A 20,957-nucleotide genomic window follows, 5' to 3' on the forward strand; every position below is an offset into this window, starting at 1 on the left:
ATTTGGTTTAAAGTGACATTGGTGTAGATACAAGGAGCTGAGGAAAGTGTAAATGCATCAGAATAATTTTAGTTACAAACAATCTAAGATCCAATTTAGAACAGCTTAAAACCCAACGGGGGTCTGTTGACTCTCATAAACACAGCAATTTCGCAGTGTTGTTAAGGATCTGGTTTCTTTTTGCTTTGCCTTTGGAGATAAAGCTTAGCCTCAGCCAGGGCTCCTCCACCGCCAAAGGATGCATGCAAAGACTGATACCACGCCAAATGCTTCCTTGCTGATATCTAAAGAAGGGGAGAAGGAAGAGAAGCTTCTGGTAGTTCTCTTAAAGAACAAAGAAGCTCCTTTCCTACACATTTGAGCCCTTCAATTGAGTCATTTACTCATCCCTGAGTTAATTACACTGGGAAGAGGATGGGCTTTGCCCAATGACTAAAACCAACAAGGGCACACCTTTGGTGTTAAAAGCAGGGTCAGAAACTCTACGCAATGGGAAAAGGATGCATGGAAAGTTGGAAACATTTGGCAGAAGAGAGAGAAACCATCTGGGGGATATAAGCAGCAGGTACCCACCATAGCACAGAAGACGCGATTGGGTGAAATTTCCTCAGCCTGGACGTCTATTCAGGGGTCAGCACTTTGTTATGCTTGCTTCTGTAGCAGAATGGCTGTGCAGTCTAGTGGTTAAAAGCTGATCTGAAGCCCCAGTGTGAGTTCCACCACTTATTCCTGCATGACCTTGGGAAAATTACTTGATTTCTCTGTGCTTCAATTTCTTCAACTTGTATATAATAGTGGCTATCTTCTGGGATTATTATGTCGCTTATATGAGTTAATTCATGAAGATCATTTAGAGCAATGCTGATTACATAATTATTAATAAATCAAACTTATTGAATGGTTGCCATAGGAATTAGGCTTTTGTCGTATGGTATATAGGTACGTGTGTCTATGTATGCATTCATATATATTTATAATGTAGATTATAGAATATAAATCAATCTTTAAAGCATCTGTCAAACAAAAATCTTGCTTTTTTCTTGTCATCATTTTGTTTAAGCTTTATGTCTTTGTTTTAGTGACTCATCCCATCAAAATTATCTTATATTGATACAAGAGTAATTCTTAATATGCCATAGCCCCTCTTTATCTCCAGTTTTTCTTTCCATGGTTTCAGTTATCCATGGTCAACCAGGACCCAAAATAGTAAATGGAAAATTCCACAAATAAACAATTCACAGCTTGAAATCGCACGCTGTTCTGAGGAGCATGATGAAATCGCACACGTTCCCTATTCCTGTGTCTAGTGTCGCCACACTGGACATGTTCCCCACCGGTTAGTCACTCAGTAGCTGTCTCAGTTATCAGATGGGCTTTGCTGTTATCACAGGGCTTGTGTTCAAGTCACCCTGATTTTACTTTATAATGGCCCCAAAATGCAAGAGAGGTGATGCTGGCAATTTGGATATGCAAAAGAGAAGCCAGAAAGTGCTTCCTTGAAGTGAAAGATGGGAGTTCTCGACTGAAGGGAAAAAAGTCATGGGCTGAGGTTGCTGAGATCTATGATAAGAACAAATCTTCTATCCGTGAAACTGTGAAGAAAGAAAGAAATTCTTGCTGCTTTTACTGTCAAACCTCAAAGGCAAACACACCTCATCATGTAGGCACTGTATCATCTCACATCATCAGGAGAAGGGGGAGACAGTACAGTGGATATTATCAGAGAGAGATAGCACATTCACATAACTTTCAATACAATATACTGTCATAATTCTATTTTATTTTGGTTTTGTTGTTTATCTCTTACTGTGCCTAATTTATGAATTGAACTTTTCCATAGGTATTTATGTATAGGAGTAAACATAGCACAGCAAGTCCTCAAATAATGTCATTTCTTTCAATGATGTTTCATTATAGTGTTAGTGAGAAAAAAACTGATTCCTGGCTGGGGCCACTGTCGATGTGGAGTTCACACTCTCTCCCAGTGTCCACATGGGTTTTCTCAGGGTACTCCGGTTTCCCCCCACATCCCAAAGACGGGCACATTGGTGAACTGGCCTGTCTACATCGTCCCAATCTGAGTGAGTGTGGGCGTGAGTGGCCCTTCGATGGAAGGGTGTCCTGTCCAGGGTGGGTCCCCACCTGGAACCCTGAGCTCTCATGTAGGCTCTGGCCACTCTCGACCCTGAACTGGAGTAAGCGGGTTGAAAAGGAATTCTCTTGTTTTTATTCTTTTTATTTTTTTTTCCCGAGGGTAATCACCTTTATTCTTTTTCATTTTTATTTTTTAAAATTTATTGGGATGACAATTGTTAGTAAAATTACATAGATTTCAGGTGTACAATTCTATATTACATCATCTATAAATCCCATTGTTTGTTCACCACCAGAGTCAGTTTTCCTTCCATCACCATATATTTGATCCCCCTTACCCTCATCTACCACCCCTTATCGCCCTTACCCTCTGGTAACCACTAAACTATTGTCTATGTGTATCAGTTTATATACCACATATCAGTGAAATTGTATGGTTCTCTGCTTTTTCTGTCTGACTTATTTCGCTTAGCATTATATTATCAAGATCCATCCATGTTGTCTCAAATGTTCCTATATCATCTTTGCTTACCGCCGAATAGTATTCCATTGTGTATATATACCACAACTTCTTTATCCATTCATCTATCAAAGGACATTTTGGCCACTATAAACAAAGCTGCAATGAACATTGGAGCACACGTGTCCTTATGGATAAATGTTTTCAGATATTTTTGGTAGATACCCAGGAGAGGGATTGCTGGGTCATATGGTAATTCTATTCGTAATTTTTTGAGGAAACTCCACACTGCCTTCCATAGTGGCTGCACCAGTCTGCATTCCCACCATCAGTGTATGAGGGTTCCTTTTTCTCCACAGCCTCTCCAACACTTGTTACCATTTGTCTTGTTGATGATAGACATTCTGACTGGGGTGAGGTGATATCTCATTGTGGTTTTCATTTGCATTTCTCTGATGATTAGTGATGTTGAGCATTTTTTCATATGTCTATTTGCCATTTGTATGTCTTCTTTGGAGAAATGTCTCTTCAGGTCGTCTGCCCATTATTCAATTGGTTTGTTTGTTTTGTTGTTGTTGAGTTTCATGAGTTCCTTGTATATTGTGGATATTAGCCCCTTATTGCAGGCACTGTTTGCAAAAGTCTTCTTCCATTCAGTTGGTTGTCTCTTTATTTTGTTGATGGTTTCTTTTGCTGTGTAGAAGCTTTTAAGTTTTGTATAGTCCCATTTGTTTATTTTAGCTTTTACTTCCATTGCCTTTGGAGTCAAATTCATAAAATGCTCCTTGAACCCAAGGTCCATAAGTTTAGTACCTATGTTTTCTTCTATGCAGTTTATTGTGTCGGGTCTTATGCTTAAGTCTTTGATCCATTTTGAATTAGTTTTGGTACATGGTGACAGATAGCAGTCCAGTTTCATTCTTTTGCACGTGGCTATCCAATTCTCCCAGCACCATTTATTGAAGAGGCTGTCTTTCCTCCATTGTATGTTTTTAGCTTCTTTGTCAAAAATTATTTGTCCATATTTATGTGGTTTTATTTCTGGGTTCTCAATTCTATTCCATTGGTCTATGTGTCTGTTTTTCTGCCAATACCATGCTGTTTTTGTTATTGTAGCCCTGCAGTACAAGTAAAAGTCAGGGAGTGTGATACCTCCAGTATTGTTCTTTTTTTTAAATATTGCCTTGGATATTCAGGGTCTTTTGTGGTTCCAAACAAATCTGATGATTTTTTGTTCTATTTCTTTAAAAAATGCCATTGGGATTTTGATGGGGATTGCATTAAATCTGTATATTGCTTTGGGTAATATGGCCATTTTAACTATGTTGATTCTTCCAATCCATGAGCACGGAATGTCTTTCCATTTCTTTCTGTCTTCTTCAATTTCTTTCAAAAAATGTCTTGGAGTTCTCAGCATATAGGTTCTTCACATCCTTGGTTAAGTTTATTCCTAGGTATTTTATTCTTTTTGCTGTAATTGCAAAAGGAATTGTTTTTTGTATTTCTTTTTCTGAGATTTCGTTGTTAGTATATAGGAAAGCAATAGACTTTTGTACGTTGATTTTGTAGCCAGAAACTTTACTGTATTCATTGATTGTTTCTAATGGCTTTTTGGTGGAGTCTTTAGGGTTTTCTATATATAGCATCAAGTCATCTGCAAAGAGTGACAATTTAACTTCTTCATTCCCAATTTGGATGCCTTTTATTTCTTTCTCTTGCTCTGGCAAGAACTTCCAACACTATGTTGAAAAGCAGGGCTGTGATAGAGGACAGCCCTGTCATGTTCCTGAACGTAGAGCAAAGGACTTCAGCTTTTCACCATTAATTATGAGATTAGCTGAGGGCTTGTAGTATATGGCCTTTATTATGTTGAGGTATTTTTCTTCTATACCTATTTTATTAAGTGTTTTAATCATAAATGGATGTTGTATCTTGTCAAATGCTTTTTCTGCATCAATTGATAAGATCATATGATTTTTGTCCTTTATTTTGTTTATGTGATGTATCACATTGATGGATTTGCGGATGTTGAACCATCCTTGTGCCCCGGGGATGAACCCCACTTGGTCGTGATGAATAATCTTTTTAATGCATTGTTGTATTCGATTTGCTAGAATTTTGTTTAGGATTTTAGCATCTGTATTCATCAGAGACATTGGTCTGTAGTTTTCTTTGTTTGTGTTGTCCTTACCAGGTTTTGGTATCCGGGTAATGTTGGCCTCATAAAATGAGTTAGAGAGTACTGTCTCTTCTTCAATTTTTTGGAAGAGTTTGAGCAGGATTGGTATTAGATCCTCTTTGAAGGTTTGGTAGAATTCACTAGTGAAGCCATCTGCTCCCAGACTTTTGCTTTTCGGATGGTTTTGGATGACTGTTTCAATTTCGTTACTGGTGATTGGCCTGTTTAGATTTTCCAGTTCTTCATGATTCAGCCTTGGAAGGCTATATGTTTCTAAGAACTTGTCCATTTCTTCTAAGTTATTGAATTTGGTGGCATATAGTCCTTCATAGTATTCTTGGATGATTCTTTGTATTTCTGTGGTGTCCATGATAATTTCCTTTTTTTCGTTTCTGATTTTGTTAATTAGGGTCTTCTCTCTTTTTGTCTTAGTGAGTCTAGCCAAGGGTTTTTCAATTTTGTTAATCTTTTCAAAGAACCAGCTCTTTGTCACATTAATTTTTTCTATTGTCTTTTTGTTATCTATTTCATTTAGTTCTGCTCTGATTTTTGTTATTTCCTTTCTTCTGCTGACCTTGGGTTTCACTTGTTCTTCTTTTTCTAGTTCTTTAACATGTAACATGAGGTTATTTATTTGGGATTTTTCTTGTTTCTTGAGATAGGCCTGTAATGATATAAATTTCCCTCTTAAAACTGCTTTCACTGCATCCCAAAAATTTTGGTAGGATGTATTTTCATTGCCATTTGTTTCTATGTATCTTTTGATCTCTCCTCTAATTTCATCTTTGACCCAGTCGTTCTTTAAAAATATGTTGTTTAATCTTTATGTATTTGTGGTTTTTCCTGCTTTTTTTTTTGCAGATAATATTCAATTTCAAAGCCTTGTGATCAGAGAATGTGCTTGGAATGATTTCAATCTTCTTAAATTTGCTGAGGCTGATTTTATGTCCCAATATATGATCTATCCTTGAGAATGTTCCATGTACACAAGAAAAGAATGTATAGTCTGATGTTTTAGGATGAAGTGCTCTATATATGTCAATTATGTCCATTTCATCTAATGTGTCATTTAGGGCTGCTATTTTGTTTTTTATTTTCTGTTTGGATGATCTATCCATAGCTGTCAATGATGTATTTAAATGTTCTAATATAATTGTGTTTTGGTCAATTTCTCCCTTTAGTTCTTTTAGTAGTTGCTTGGTATATTTCGGTGCTCCCTGATTGGGGGCATAAATATTGATGACTGTTATGTCTTCTTGTTGTATAGTCCCCTTTACCATTATGAAATGTCCATCTTTGTCTCTTGTTATTTTTTTCACCCTGAAGTCTGTTTCATCTGATATAATTATGGCTACACCTGATTTTTCTCTGGGTACCATTTGCTTGGAGTGTCAATTTCCACCCTTTCACTATCGCCGTTTTCAGCCTTCTTCCCTTAGTCTTTTCTCCGAGGTCTCTACCATGAGCGTTGGTTTCAGCCGTGTTATATGCTGCCCCCCTCAGCCCTGTAGGCCGTAAGCGGAGCCCTAGCAGTCCGAGTTCTTCCCTCTTTCGCAGCTGCGGTAGTTCCGGGATGCAGCGAGCTCAGAGCACTGAGCTGGGTCTGCGTCCTGTGCCCATGCGGCTCCGTCTCCACACTTCTCCCTTCCCTCCTCCCCGGCTCTTGCGATTCGCCCACCTTTAGGTGAATTCAGTAGTGGGCCTCTTCTTCTTGTGCAGGTAGTCCTTTGTGGAGTTATTGTTATTTGATTAGTTGTAAATTCCAGGGGAGCTTTACAGAGGCTCACCTCACGCCGCCATTTTGATGACGTCTATCTATTCTTCTTTCTTAAATGTCTGTATAACTCACATTTATTTCAATGTTTCACATTATAAATGCTTTGTGTCTTTAGAAGTTTGGTGATGTTTTTAGAACAAGAAATATATGGTAGGAGCTGAACTCTTGTTTTTATCAATGAGCATCTGGTAAAATTTGTTTCATTATGCATTGTTTTCCATAAAGTCACAGTTTCCAAGAACCTATTGACAACGTTGAGGGAGGACTTACTATATTTATATTTATATTTATAGGCTTTGGTAGTTCTATCCGAGGTTTCAGGCATCCAGTGGGACTCTTAGAAAGTCCCCCCTCGGATAAGGGGGGACTGCTGTACTATGTTCCTGCTCACTGCTGTACTATGCCCCTCTGTTTCCCTGGAAATGGAAATCTTTATGTTAGAGTCTGTTGACCATCCTAGTATTCAATGCCATTTAGAAAATTACTCTTTCAAAACTTCCATCTTTATATGTTCAGGTTCGACTGATGGCTATTCTCCAGAGTCACATCTTTTCTTGACACGAGATTATTTTATTATGCTGTTTCCTGTTCCCCCAATGTCTCTTTTTCCATCTTTATATTCTTTCTAGTATGCCTTAAGTAACACCTTCTCTGTAAAGAATGTCCAAATTTCTGACAACCAGAGGTACAGCAGAAGTTATTTTGATAGACCTTCAGTTACAGAACTTAATTGACTAACATTCCCCATTCTCTTCCTACACATTCAGCTAACACATGCATGTGGGGCACCCACACCCCATGCCCTGGAGTGTGCAGAGGTTTACAAAGAGTCCATTGTCTTGGGTCCCCAGAACACGGCAATTCCATTTGTTATTGTAATTATGAGACTTCAATGTCTTGTTAATTGATTCATTTACATGCAAAAACAAACAGCATGATATCTAAGAAAACTACTATTGAGTTTTTTTAAGTACAGTAAATAACTAAAAAAACATTATGGTTTACTTAGAAGGAACTTATTTAAGAAACCAGGAAAACTAGCCAAACAAAATCTAAAGTTATTCTATATTTAGATTGTTTCATTTGTATTTAAAAATTTTTTATACAAACAGAAATAGAAAATTGTAATTAGTGCCTCATGAGTACCATTTACACAAGAAAGACCTTGTATAAGTGAATAGGACATAATAAGGACACCCCAACTCAGAGACAAGTCCTGCACTTTATGTTAAAATGTAGGCAAATGGGTTTTTCTACCCGTTTAAAATTGAATTTAAATATGTAAGGTGAATATGTATTTTTAAATAATTCCTTGTTCTAAAAGTATTAATTAATCAACTTCCTGTACTGATCCCTCAGATGAATCACCAGCAAGTATACTATTACATATGTTATTCTGTCATACTTTATTTGCTAAATGTTGGGGATATAAAACAGTAAAATATCTCTTCCTTAAATGACGTCTGATTCTATTGAAAAGACAAGTATAAATATAATTACAAAATACTGAGTAAATGCTACTGTATATTTTCATAACTACTATTGCTCTGTCCGTGTCTTAATCAAACCCTCCTCTAAACTGTGAATTTCTGGGAGTCCAGCATTGTTTTTAATTTGTATTCTGCCAAATAAAGATTGTTCAATGGATGAATTAAACTCATTTTGAGAACTAAGTTGATAAAATTGATAACACGTAGAGAGTTGCAAACTGTGCAAATCACTTGCACTATGCATAGATAAACAAGAACACACTACCTTTTGTGTGTAGCACAGCTTCATGCAAAAAAATCAATTAATACTTCTTTATGTTCCCTATATTGAATAGTAATAATAGATGTTGGTTGATTCCTTGTTTTGATTCAAGCACTAGTCTAAATACTTTACAAGAATTTATTTAATTAAAAATAAACCCTATGAACTGAATTCTATTATTACCACCACAAAAAGAGGGTAACAGAGCAGCAAAACCAGGAATCAAACTCACACAGTAAGGCTCCGGAGACCTTGCTCCCAATTTCCACTGAGTATTTGTTCATTCAATGGGCAGTTACAGAGGGTATGCTTAGTGTCAATTACTGTACTGGGTTTTTGGGCAAAAGAATGAATAAAACATAATCCCTCCAGTCAAATTATTTTGCCTCATAAAGGGAGGCAAAATAAACAAATATGCAAAAGTAGTACAGGTTGCATTTTAAATATATTCACAAAACACACAAAGCAAGAAATGCTAATCTACTGAGAACATTAGAGTCTTATATAAGCCATTACAATGTTATTACAATCTGAGCTTCAAAGACAAGAAACTCATCCTTGATTATGGACTTAAAACAGACAAAAAATAGGTGAACAGAATTACAAATTTATATGTTTGCTTTTATTTTTTAGGGATATCTTCATCAAATTCCTCTAACTATATGTGGCTTTAACAGATAACATAAAATTGTGTAAACTGTTTTATCATGTGGATTAGTGCCACTAACGAGACTGCACTTCTGTGATATGATACATAGTAAACAGTACTTTCCCACATGCTGATTTATTCTGAATCAACTATAAATTTTGATCAGGGATTAAAAGAATCCATCCTTTCTTCTTAAAAGTGTGCACTAGCTAATACAAATTATCTGAACTGAAGAAAAGAGACTAGCTTTACAACTTGCTTACATTGCTAGTATTTTATTTCACTGGAAAAGATGAATTTTAGTGGGAATACTATCAGGAAAGCAAAATAGCAGAACATGTCTATTTTAAGCACTGCCAAAGAAAGTAAAATAAAGTATGTGCTGAGATTATGTATAAAACTTTATTAAAAAAACAACAACTGTTTATAATGCTCACCATGCTGCATGTGATTAATGATCATGAAAGGCATGAAGTCCTGACCTTCCCTTTCACAGAACGTAGTGAAAGCGTTTTGGTGAAGCAGCGTGTGGGCCTCTCGGCGGGGCCACCTGTGGCTGTGCACACCACGACCGCCGTCTGTGGTGCTATAACGTAACCACTAAGTTAGCAGGTCAGAAAAATGACTCGCTTTTATTTCACCTGTTAAATATAAACATTGTGTAAGATTTTCAAATTTTTGGATGCTTAGCATTTTTTTCTAAATGGTAGCCTACTATGTTAATCAAACACCTTACATTTTATATTAGTAATTGCTGCAAAGTGCAAAATGCATTTCACTCTGTGTTAATATAACTTAGTGTGCAAAGCAAGCATAATATTCCCTGGGCTTCATACACAAATGCAACCCTCAGACACATTTCATGTATATTAGGGAGTAGAGTTGATTAATGATCATATATTTTCATTTTCAGAAGAAACTGTCTAAGGTCAAGGATGAGGATGAAGGTCAGAATAGGCACAGGGTTTACCTCCTGTATCATGCTCTAGGGTGGCCGCAGCAAGAACGGAGATTAATTTTCTCACAGTTCTGGAGGGTGGCGGCCTGTGATCAGGGTGCCAGCAGGGTCATTTTATGGTGAGAGCGCTCTTCCTGGCTGCAGGCTGCTGTCTTTTCACTGTGTTGTCATATGACAGAGAGAGAAAAAGCTCTCTCCCCCACTTCTTATATAACCTCCACTCTATTGGATGAGGACCCCACCCCGATGACCTCATTTAACCTCAGTTACCTCCTGAAAGCTCTGTCTCCTCATATAGTCACATTGGGGTGCAGAGTGCCAGCATATGAACGTGGTGGGGGAAAGGGCACAGTTTAGTCCATAACACCTTCCTTATCCTACGTACCTTCCTTCTTGTCTGTCTTCTCCAAACAAAACCTACAGCTGGACCGGGACGAGATTATAAACCATTTTTCTGCTAAGGAGCTGATTGATCTGAAAAAACAGCAGCAACAACAACCACAACAACAAAAAGAGAAAGCAATGTTTTGTAGGATAAACAAGTGTACGTTTATCTCACTTCAACCAAGGAAAGGAAGATTCCCATTTAGGTTCCTCCCCTTTCTCCCATGCTCCCTCCTTTCCTATCATCTCCTTTTCAAGCACCTTTGCCTCGGCTCTGTCTTGTTAGTGTCCATGCTCCCAACGGGAAGGGATGGTTCTTAGCAGAGCTGGTTTCAGATCTGCTCAGGTGTTAGCCCTGTGCGGGGAAGGCTCACCTCTGTGCAGACTCAGGAGGACCCCAAAGGGGCTGACGGTGGGCACCAGGCCTCTGAACGGGTGCTGGTTCATTCTTAGATGCGGTTCAGTCACCTGTCCAGTTAGAGCTGTGGCCTTGTATTGAGTTACCTGAGGAGGAAGTCCAGGTTACCTGACACGTCTAAGAAAAGAATCACATTTTTCCTGTTAGCGTGATTATGACCATGCACTTTAAGGATTTTCAGGAGTATTTGACTTTTTCTTGGCCTTAATAGCTGGAAATGTGCCACCTCTAATGATCTTTTCCTGATTTTAGTTTACTCCCCGAATAGAAGGGTGGTTGGGGGATGGTTTATCTGATAGCATGGGTGGATCTGGGATTGGCTTCTCTGTCTTATATCCTGCCTGTCACCTTGTCAACTGAGCTCCCTAATTTTGGTTTCCATGCTCTGCAACTTTTTTAAAAGTTTGGTGATAAGTAAGATATATATATATATATATATATATATATATATATATATATATATATATATATATATATATTTTTTTTTTTTTTGCATCTCTTGCTAGAAGGTAATTTTTCTTACAGGGGTGTGAGGAAACAATGGATTTCCTTATTGTATAGCAAAGTGACATTGCTGTGTAATACAATTTAATTTTACCCCAGGTGAGGCAATTTTAGGGGCCATTCCTATTCATTCTTTGTCCTTGTCATATAAGCTATGGCATTGTCTTATTTCAAGGCATTATAAACTTTTGATTAAATTATTTTAATGCTTTTTAAATAGCTTTCTGGCTTCTCTTCCATCAACCAATTCAAATATTGCTGCTCAAATTATCTTTCTAAAACATAGCTTGATTGCGTTGCTTGTCTTCTCAAAAGCATTCCCTAAATCCCATCGTCTTCAAGATTGAGCTCTTGCTTTGCAGTTTGGGATTTTGTATTTTCCACTAGCTGGTCCCTCACTTGTGTAGCTTTAGTTTTCATTGTGATACAAGATCAAATTTCCATTCTTACTAATCTGGGCTATTCCGTCTTTCTAAATGGAATTTCCGTCATGATCCACTTTATCTCCTTCCCCTTGTTCTTTTCCTTTGCTTGGTCTTCCTCTTCCTATGTTCTTCCTAAACTAAAATATATGCCTCCCTTATTCTATTTTCAACAGCAGATTTTTATTCCCATTGCTTTCCCCCAACAGAAGCAATATGTTAAATCCTATGAAGGTGTGAAAATTAAGATCGCGAACTTGTTGCCATGATGTTGCTAAACTTTTTTGATATCAGGATTATTCATTATGAATTTGTACCAGCTGGAAAAACAGTTAACCAAGTTTACTATTTGTAAGTGTTGAAAAGGCTGCATGAAAAAGTTAGACGACCTGAACTTTTCGCCAACAATTTATGTCTCTTGCATCATGACAATGCACCAGCTCACACAGCTCTGTCTATGAGGGAGTTTTTAGCCAGGAAACAAATAACTGTATTGGAACACCCTCCCTATTCATCTGTTCTGGCCCCCAATGACTTCTTCCTTTACCCAAAGATAAAGGAAATATTGAAAGGAAGACATGTTGATAACATTCAGATCATTAAGGATAGTACGACGATAGCTCTCATGACCATTCCAGAAAAAGAGTTCCAAAATTGCTTTGAAGGGTGGACTAGGTGCTGGCATAGGTGCATAGCTTCCCAAAGGGAGTACTTTGAAGGTGACCATAGTGATATTCAGCAATGAGGTATATAGCACTTTTTCTAGAATGAGTTAGCGAACTTAATTGTCAGACCTTGTATTCATTCATAAGATCTTTCTCTAATTCTAGGCAGTTATTTATCTTCATTTGTCAGATTCCTTTACTTTTTTTTTTCACCTTCTAGGACATACATAGTAGACATCTTGATCAATTGACTTTTATATCCAATATATATTAACTTCTATTTTGAAAAAGAATAAATGAATTTTTTCAGGTTTTGTTTTGTTTGCTACCTGAAATTCATCCCATCTACTGAGTTTTTATTTTAACTATTATACCTGAAAACCATCCTTCATAATTTCTTATTTCTGCTTCACGGTTCAATTATCCATCCTTAATTTTTGAAGATTTAAATATGTCTATATTATATCCCTTACTTCTCTCTGATTTATTAATTCTTGTAGAATCAGGTATCAAGTTGTGGCATTTCCATGACAGGGTCCATCCTCTAATGGGTTGTTATTTTCCTTGTGAACTTGTATTTCCATGACAATGATAGCACCTCAATTGATGATATGTACTTAGGGTTTATATTAGGAGGAGGGAACATATGCGTCTGTGCAGAAAACACATGTGTTTTAAGATATACTTCTGTTGAGATTTAATTTTGTCCCCCAAGTGCCTCTCCTTGAATTGTAATAATTGACTCCTAGCATGTGGATGGGCATGCTAGAAGGAAAACATTCTCAGGCTTGGCCCATCTACCCGCACCACCTGTTTTCAACTATTTCTGTCCCGGCCTCTGTGAAGTCTCCTTACTGACCTAGACTCGCAGAGTTCTCGCTTGTACGGGCTTCACAGTGACAATGGTCCATCCAGAGCAATGTAAGAAAAAGGGTCCACTTAAGATAAATGAGTAGTGCATGCATGGACCCAGCCACTTCAGCTTTGCTCACCTTGTCTGCTGTCCCAGCAACTGTGCACAGGTGCCCAGGCGAGTTTTTAGCTCCATCAGGCATTGGATGTTGTGACATCTCTAGCTTGTGTAGTGTACTATCTAACAAAACCCTACTCACTGCTCCAGGCCTAGGTCAGCAGCCACCATTTCCAAAAGCCAGTCAGTCATATCCAGTTATAGTGAATCTATAAACATTAAGACTAGATATTTAGTCAGAATATGACAAAAGGTACATACCTTGGCTGAAATTGAAAGTCATACTCTAAACAATACTCTCTATTTCAGAAGTGACTAAAATGTTTGTTCTAGCCAGGATGTGCTGTATGTTACACTGTTTTGTAGAGAAAGGGATCCAGAGACTGTGTTAGGGCTTAATTATATAACGAGCCTCAAAAATAATTAAAATTGGGGGGTCAAGAGACATCAGTCTTTTCTTAGGGAGAAAGCTATTTTCCCTGTAATATTCATTAGGTCTCTAATTGGTCCCAGATACTATAACAGAGATTATTTTCACCTTTGAAAGAGCTTGGTGAGGGTCATTTCTCTAATTAACAGATGATTAAACCGAGCTAATAAATCACAGTGGAAGGATTTAAACCCAGGTTTCTGATCTTTACCAAGTGTGAACATCCTGTATCACACAATTCCCTAGAACTGGTGGGTTCGTGGGAGCCCAGGCCTGAGGAATTAACTCTTCTGGTCACTTACAATGACCTTCCTCCAGTTGCAGATTGTTTCAGGTCTATAATAACTGTAGCAAAAAGTGCACCATCAGGGCAACTGAAAACTTAGTTCCCTTACAGGCTCAGTTTTAGCTTCTAAGGCAGAATCAGAGTTTTGCTGATCTGCCTGAGTCATGTGCTTCTATTTAAGGAGGCTTGAAGAGTAAGGCAGGATGTGTGAGGGAGATTGTACTAAATGTCCCTTTGCCTCCCTTTCAAAGCTTCCCACCATTCTGCCCAGATCAGGTCTCCATACTTAGCGGACCAGACAAGGAGAATAGGCAGCCAAATTCTCACTATTATTTCATGTAATTTAGACTATCTGGGGCATTTAGCTCATTGAAGTTAGGACAAATCATAATCACATGCATTTGGAGACCTAGTGGAACAAATTTACATTATTCCTATTTCTGTCTTTGAATCTTTACTATCCATTTTTTAATCACCAAATTCAATACTGTTCTTGCATCCAAACTTTATTGCCACTAAAATGAATTTCTTTAATGCAACTTGTGAATTCTATTACCTATAATAAAAACATGTCTGAAACAATTGTTTTAAAAATATCACAAGTTGGGAACTATTTTGCATTTTAATTATAACCGAAAATTTCTACTATTTTTAGAAACCCTCAACACATAGGCTCATATAATCAAGAGCCAGTAAAAGTTGAAGGATTTAAATCCTATCCCTATGCTTCCTCTGTAATCTCCTCATTGTAGTTGATTGCTATAAGATAAATTGGTAGATGTAGGGTATAAAGTCAGGAATTGTTGATCATTTGAAAATAGATTTTCTGTAATTGGGTACAAAGGGGATTAATGTGCAAGCCTGAGTGGTAACTAACAGAATCAGGGCATTGCTTTGTAATGAGTGTCATACTGTACCCCCTTATCTCTGATACGGGGTGTTGCAGGTAAGGAAGGAGATTTGGGGCCTCTCGAGTTCACAAGATCTGAGCCTCAGTTTTCGGAGTTGAGAGAACGACATCTGTCAGTATAATCAGAGTTTACTTGGATTTCAGGTCGTAAATAATTCTAACAACACTCGATTATGACTGACACGCACCAAAATGCCAGTAAAATGTGCACTTCCATTCCTTGATGAGTGAAATGCTCATGGACAACGTCCACGCCATCCCCTTCTTTGTATAAGGGTACTTGGAAAGCAAACTGACCGTCAAGAGATAGCTTGAGGAGTGGCAGTGAGAAAAGGAGAGCCCCAAACTTCTCTGCACAAGAAAGGAATAGCGGTTTAATGGGCACAAGTGTGACAAAGCAGGGTGTTTGAGGAAGTTCAATTTATTATTGCAATCAGTGGTACTCATGGTATAAATCCTGGTGTATGTTGATTAAATATGATTTTCTAGAATGTATAAATATCTCTAATTTACTTTTTTGGCTTACATGAGGACATTTTTGGGGTGCGGGGCATCTAAGTAAGCAATGGATATAACCAGTAACGTTGTGGATTTGGGCTCGTGAGAGCTTCAGGTTTCCTTTGTCCACGTTGAATGCTGTGTTTTGTTTATTTTAATAATGAAATTTCTAAAATCCCAGATCTAAAATTCAACTGAAAAGGAATATGTCTTACTGATTTTTATTAAAAAATGGAGACGATCTTACTGAATTCAGACACCACATTACACAATCAAATTCTCCTCTCGTAATCTCTGCATTGCTTCCTCTAGCCATACAGTTTTCCCCTTCGTTTCTCATTTGATTTGATAGAGTCATGAGTATACCAAAACTCCTTCATTATTTAAAATGTATGCTTATTTTTATTCTTTTGCTCTGGACATGCATCTGACTTAAAACTGAGCACGTGTGTTATCCATGCCCCAAACTTCCTTATTAGAAATACCTCTTTTTTCAGATTGATAGGAGGCAGCACTAACTATGTCATTTGCTCCACTGCGTAGCTGCAGGAAGCAGTAAAGAGCACTTGATTCACCAGAGGCAGCTGGCAGTGCGAATGCAACGTAAACCACTATCATGGCTATAAAAAACGATGAAGTTCATAACTGTAGCCATAACCTTGATCTAATAAAATAAAACAAAGTAAGGGCCATTTCGTGTGTTTACTGCCATCTGTTACTAAACGCTTCTTTGGGATGATTCTGGAACAGCTTCATAGCCTTCACACTGAGCCGGCTGCCTGTGAAATGCAAAACTCAGAGGAATTAGGGGAAAAAAAAAAAACAGTTAAATGAATTCACATAACAAATGCAAATCTGTATGTTCAGACGTGCTATACTCCCAACTTATGCTGCCTGAGTTTGCCCTGCATGTGATTTCTCTCCTGGTGAGAAGCCAGCAGAGCTTGTGGATGATCATTTGCTCTATTCTACACATGTACACGGCCTGTGACAGTTAACACACTATAAACATCGCTATTCTTCACCTCTCATCTTTGAAGAAGCCACCCCTCTAGTTTATGAAGGATAAAATTAAAACCCAGGCAATGAATTATAGATAACATTGAGGTAGAACAGACTAAGACAGCGTGTGTTCATGATCCTAGGGAAAATGGCTCACCAATAAGGCAAGAGTGACCCAATGACACTGCACACGCAAGGGAGCCTGTGCACTTAGTGTAGTGAGAGACACGACTGATGGATTTTGCCCAGTCGTTTGAAAAGCTGTGTATGAGCTGGAATGAACGGAAGTAATTTCTTACGATACATCTGTGTACTTCACATACTTGCTCTGAAACCCTTGCAATGGACTCTGTCCATTCCCCTAACACAGTGTATAATGTATACTAATTGAATATAGAATTGGACATCCAAACAGGATACTTTCAAGACTTAAAAGGTGGGCACTACTAATAATTATAATGGGTCAACAAGTTTATACCAGAACTATTGGTACGATTGATGTAAGGTAGATGACATTCTGTTTTATATCATTTTAGATTCACTCTTTCTTGCTTTCTGCTTAACATTTATCCACTTAACCTTCTAGCCAGCTTTCATTTATCTTTGTTTTCTAAGCTATAATATAGAATTTGTCAATTTTTGCTCCAAAAAATGTTGCCTATTAAATACCCAGGAATTGAAGAAAAGTGGAAAAAAAGATAAATGGCCATAATATTTTATTTTATTTAAATGGCTCATTAATGTAAATATGCATATATGTGTATGTATCTCTGTGTATTTATATTTTTATGTGTATATACATATACACATACATATTAGATATGTGTACACCCATTGTTTTTTTGTCTTGTACAGATGTCATTGCTTAACAAAATATATTTTGTTGTTTGCTAAATGGCATTTTACACTCAGTATTAACATTTTCAAAAATAATAACAAACTAAATAATGTATTCAAATGTAGGAGTCAAGCTGGAATATCTTCACAGAAAGAGATATAAAATATTTGTTTATTTATTAATTAGAATATATGATTTGGAACGGGCCAGGAAAATATCCAATTACTGGCTCTGGAGTCCCATGAGAGTGAAAAGACAAAACAAAGCTGAAGCTCTGCCGCTGGAGCTGGAAACAAGGACAGATGAGGAACGGGATAAAAATTAATTCAATTCTGAGCCATCTGACTTTAAACATTAATGCTTCTTACATTTCTCCCGGTTAAGGACACAACTGGTTCCGAAACCGAAGTTAGATTTGTTTGCAGGTGGGAGGCAAATGACTACAGCTTTGGAGAGAGGGGTGATGGCGCCCGGAAGGGGACAGCCAGCCTATCCTCATCATCTGTTATGCGTTGTGATGTTTGAATTTGTGCCAGTTGGCCTTTATTCACAGCTTTGAGAAATTTGCTATTTTAAAGCTATACTTAAGATCATTTAAATCTATTGTTTGACCTCAATTTATGTGTGTATATTATCTTTATTATTGCTATCTTGTAAATTCAGCTGGTGAGAGGTAGAAGCACAAACTTTCCAGTAGACATAGAATGTGAGATCTGGAAAGACTCAAAGACATAATTAAATTGATTCCCCTCAAATTATAGGTGACAAAAATAACGTGCAAATATTAATTGATTTGCCCAAAGCCACCAAACTAGTTCATAGCAGAGCCAGAGCTGGATTCTGAGCCTCCAGAATCCTGATCCAGTCACCCAGCACGCCCGCCATAGCCCATAATACCTCACGTTGCCCTCATGTGTCTGCCCCAAAAGATTCCTCATTTCTCTCCATCTTTGCATATCCGAGGATTTATTTTGTTAGCCCTCAGAAAGTCTGTGCCATTATATGAAATGCTGGAGTAATTCTAGTGCCACCCATTTCTAGTGTAGATATGACAGTATATAGAACATGTATTATATAATATATATTTATATACTATGTATTATATATCATTTTATACATCTATAACTACAATCAATGTTATACATGTATGATAAGAGCTTCTAGAAGTACTTTAATTTAAAATAACCCATTCATATTATGTTTCCACTCAAATATATCTGGCCTGTGGAATTTGTTATCATTCATTAATTCATTCGACGAAGTTATGGAGCTCTTGTTAAAGGTACCAAGTAGTATTCCAAGTACTACAGAAATGGTAATTGAAAAGAAAAAAAAGACAGTATTTACATATCTAGTTCCTAAGGAATTTACATTCTATTTTTTTCCCTTTTTTTGGGGGGGTGGCACACAGTTTTCCCTTCAAAGGAAAAACTGACAAATAATAACAAAGCAGTTTAAACTATGAAGTAAAAATAGACTTTATTTGATTTTCAGAGTGTATTTAGGTGTCACCTTAGATTTACTAGTCATCTCGGTTAGCATGTTTAAATTTGTCAATATACTTCTCATTTTATTAAATCATTTTAATTTAATTTAATTGAAAAGTCTTACAATATTTAAATTCATATGACTAATTACTGTGTTCCAGAATTCTCTAATCCCAATAGTCTCATGTCTACTTTTGCATGTTGAAAACATGTTACAGTACATTCTGCCATCTCATTTGTCATTGAATATAATGTAATACCTTGATCATAAAGTGTTTCGTTTAAATTTTGTTGTATATATAGCAAAATTTTCTACTTACAATATTACATAAATGAAATCTCTCACAACTCCAGAGTCTTCATTTTTCACAAACTATTACCAATCTATGAGGCTTCATCAGAATTTATAAAATAGTATTTAGTTTGACAGGAGAAAATTGTAACCTATTTTGATGTACATTTTTTTAAAACAAATAGGATTGAATACATTTTTATATTCTTATTAATCATATGTATTATTATTGTTTTTATGTTGGTAATCATTCATATGCCCATTTTCAAAAATAGAAATCATGGTTTTTCAATTTTCCTATCTGGTATATATGTTGCATTATCTTTTCTTCCCAGCTTATCATTTTTATTACTCTTTATCATATTGTTTCCCAAAGAAAATTTATTTATACATATATAGTAAGTCTTTTTCATGAGTTTTATTTTGCTTAGAAAAACTCTGTGTCCAATATTATAAATACCCCCATTTAGAACTATTAGATATTTTTAAAGGTTTGTATATTTACCTTTGAAATAACATCTGGAATTTATTTTGTATAAGAAGAGATATAGGATTATAACTTTTTTAAAATTGAAAATAAATTGGAACTATAGATTAATGAGATTAAAGGTATATGATTAGCAAGATTAAAGTACAAATATTGGTTCATGTTTGAAATATTTTAACTAAATTAAAATACGATTGACATTAAATGCATTTTATTAAAAATTTTTAAGCTAAAGAATGAATCACAAGAATAATAATTCTTGACTATTACATGATTATTCCTTGAAATAATTGGTCGTTCAGAGAAGGGATTTCATTACAAAATTATTTACTCCATGTGCAAAATACCCCTGTTACTTTGTAGGTTGGAACACCTCTGAAGTTAGTACTTTTGCAATCTTGTTATTGTGTAGAAATAAGTGGGACATATCAAAATCAGTTGCAAGAAAGACGTCTATTAAGAATTTATCCTCATGGGTCATGGTGAGAGAAGATTACGGCTTGGTCAATACTGGCAGTGATGATGGAGAGCAGTGGAGAGATTTGTGTAAATAGAAAACCTAAAGGTCCTGTTAGTCTATTGAAATGGTGAAGGAGAGATAATGAGAGATTGAGAGGTGTCAAAGATAATTGACATACATATGACATATATAATATGTTATCACAATAGTGAAAAATTAGCCATGAGGGGATTTATATGTTAGAAAGAGATGAAGAAATATCCAGGCAGAAGTGATATGCTAAGTGCAAGTGTAATGATGTCCAGGAAAGAGTTGATAGCTCATCTAAAAGATGGCTTTTCAATCCAATTACATAGTTTTTGAAATGCCACTTATTATTAAATAAATTATGATGGAAATAATTCAGAATATACTCTATCAAGTATCAAACTATAATTTTTCACAATAGAAGTAGATGTAACCAATATTGGATGTTTCCATTTTCATGCATTTGACTCTTTAATACCATTTCTGTCTGTCACAAAAGCAGACTGACACACGATAGTTTACAGTTCCTGTCATGACACACTGTGGAGATTAAACTGTCAAGCACTTGCACGGAGATTACTAAATTGAGGGGGGAAAGAAATTACTAGGAGACATCTCTGAGGTTTTCTTCAAGTGCTTAATTTTAGTACTAATTAGAATACAAACAATTGTTTAAAGTGTTATTAAAATTTTGATTTTGTATACATCTGCTATATTCCAGGTATGAAAAACGCTTTAAAATAAATTATGTATATTGCATAGCAGTGTCCTCTCTATATACTCGTACATATGTTCACACACTGGCAACAAATAAGTGAAAAAATATATATTTTTTAACTACTTCACAAAATTAAAAATAAAAAACAATTCATTCTAAAAGTGAGTGTGGAGAAGCTGCTTTTCCTAATTAGTCCAATGCAGATAAGCATTCCAAAATCAGTGATGATTTTTTCCATTATCTATCTGAAGAAAAGGTAAAAAAAACCTTGAGTTTTCTTAATATTTGCA

The sequence above is a fragment of the Rhinolophus hipposideros genome, assembly GCF_964194185.1.
Source record: "Rhinolophus hipposideros genome assembly, chromosome: 16".
NCBI lineage: Eukaryota > Metazoa > Chordata > Mammalia > Chiroptera > Rhinolophidae > Rhinolophus > Rhinolophus hipposideros.